Below are 1,836 nucleotides of genomic sequence, written 5' to 3' on the forward strand. Positions count from 1 at the left end.
AGGAAGCAAAAGTTAAGGAAGACTGTATACCAGGACGACCAATATCAGTGTTTTCTGCTGATCCTTATAAAGTAATATCATCATTATTAATTTATTAATATTATTATTTTGATATTGTTATTTATTAATATAAAGACAGGCTTGACTGTATTGTTGATCATCATTATTTTATTGAATGTGACTATAGAACTTTCATTTATGTACAGTACTTGTAGAATTTGTGAAAGGCTTACCGTATAGCGGGTATATTTTTTCTGGAGAAATGTTCGTTCTAAGCAGGATTAGAAATTTTCGTTTGTTTTATTTTCGTTCTGAGCAGCCATTTTGCACATGTGGCATTGAGGAAACACCTTTTTGGTTTGGAAAATATTTGTTCCACAAGGAATGAGAACGAAAAGAACGAAATTAAACTCTGACGGAATATACCTGCTATACGGTAATCAGCAAAACTTTTGCCTTATAAATTTACATGTACTATCTATTACTCTTCTTTCTCTATATAATAGTCCAATCTACTTCTCTGTACCATTACATGTATATTTACTGTCACTTCTACCTATAGCCTCTTATTATGGTAACTGCTGTTAATCCTCAACACTGTGTTCCATTCTTTTCAATGGCTGTACCAATATATGATGGTGACACTGTGCCCAGGATTATTGATAGAATAAGACGTTTGGCTCAAGTCTCTGGTAAGTGTATAACATTATAAAAGAATATGAATATGTAAACTTTGAGAGATGACGTCCGAATTTACCCCAAATTTTTATTACATTTTCTGATACATATTGATGTCCTTGTGCTATTTGGAAAGTTTGAGCTACGGCCATTTTAAGAAAACGCCAAAATTCTGAAAAATACCCAAGGCCATGGTTTTTTCCAAAAAATGGCTCCAAAATCACCCCAAATTTTTATTACATTTTCTGATACATATTGATGTCCTTATGCTGTGTAGAAAGTTTGAGCTGATTCCGACTTCAGTTTTTCAAGTTACGGCCATTTTTAAAAAATGCCAAAATTCTGAAAAATATCCAAGGCTATAATAGCCCATGGTTTTTTCCAAAAAATGGCTCCAAAATTACCTCAATTTTTTATTAATATTTTTGATACATATTGATGCCCTTATGCTGTGTAGAAAGTTTGAGCTGATTCCAACTTCAATTTTTCGAGTTGCAGCCATTTTAAGAAAATGCCAAAATTCTGAAAAATACCCAAGGCTATAGTCCATTCATAAATATAATAATAATAATAAAATGAATTTGAAATAGGATCAGAAATCAGTAGTAATGAGTTTATAAGTGAAATTAGTAATGATAATAATAATAATAATAATCTTTATTAATATGTTAGTGACATTGAAGTCGAGCATCAGAGATTGCTACATCAATGTCACAGTCACTGGGCCTATATATTGATCTCCTTGTACCCCTTACACACCGAATTGTTGATCTTAAAATTGAAAATGATAATTTGCATCTGATGAAATTGATTACTGAACTGTACGGTTTGTTAAGTTTGTCAGCTGTCAGTAATGCAATTCGTCTAAAAACTACATCACATACAGGAGCCAGCCCGCCATTGGTGGAAAAAACAAGAGGTGAGAAACAACCATGCTCCACTTCCCTGATACGTACATCATATTTCCTTTTCTTTCTAGCTTCCACTTTCCTATATACAGCTGGTAAATCGAGGCCCTTGTATGAATCAGAGAAAGGATTTACAACAGCCACATCAAAAAAGGCTCTCTGATGGGAAGTTCCCCAGAAACCATCTGCCGCAACATCAGCCCTAGCTCCATCACCATCCACAGTGGAAACAGTGATCGACTCCCCCGAG

General features: G+C 34.0%; 1 long non-coding RNA gene across 1 annotated transcript; it reads left to right on the forward strand.

The window, feature by feature from the left end:
- Positions 1 to 1,235: 1,235 nt before the first annotated feature.
- LOC109592112 (uncharacterized) lies at positions 1,236 to 1,761 on the forward strand. Its single transcript, XR_002190181.1, has 2 exons — positions 1,236 to 1,597; positions 1,658 to 1,761. It is a non-coding gene; the product is annotated as an uncharacterized LOC109592112 (long non-coding RNA).
- The last annotated feature ends 75 nt before the right edge of the window (positions 1,762 to 1,836 follow it).

Source organism: Amphimedon queenslandica, unplaced genomic scaffold, assembly GCF_000090795.2.
Source record: "Amphimedon queenslandica unplaced genomic scaffold, v1.1 AMPQUscaffold_6262_Cont21777, whole genome shotgun sequence".
Classification (NCBI taxonomy): Eukaryota; Metazoa; Porifera; class Demospongiae; order Haplosclerida; family Niphatidae; genus Amphimedon; species Amphimedon queenslandica.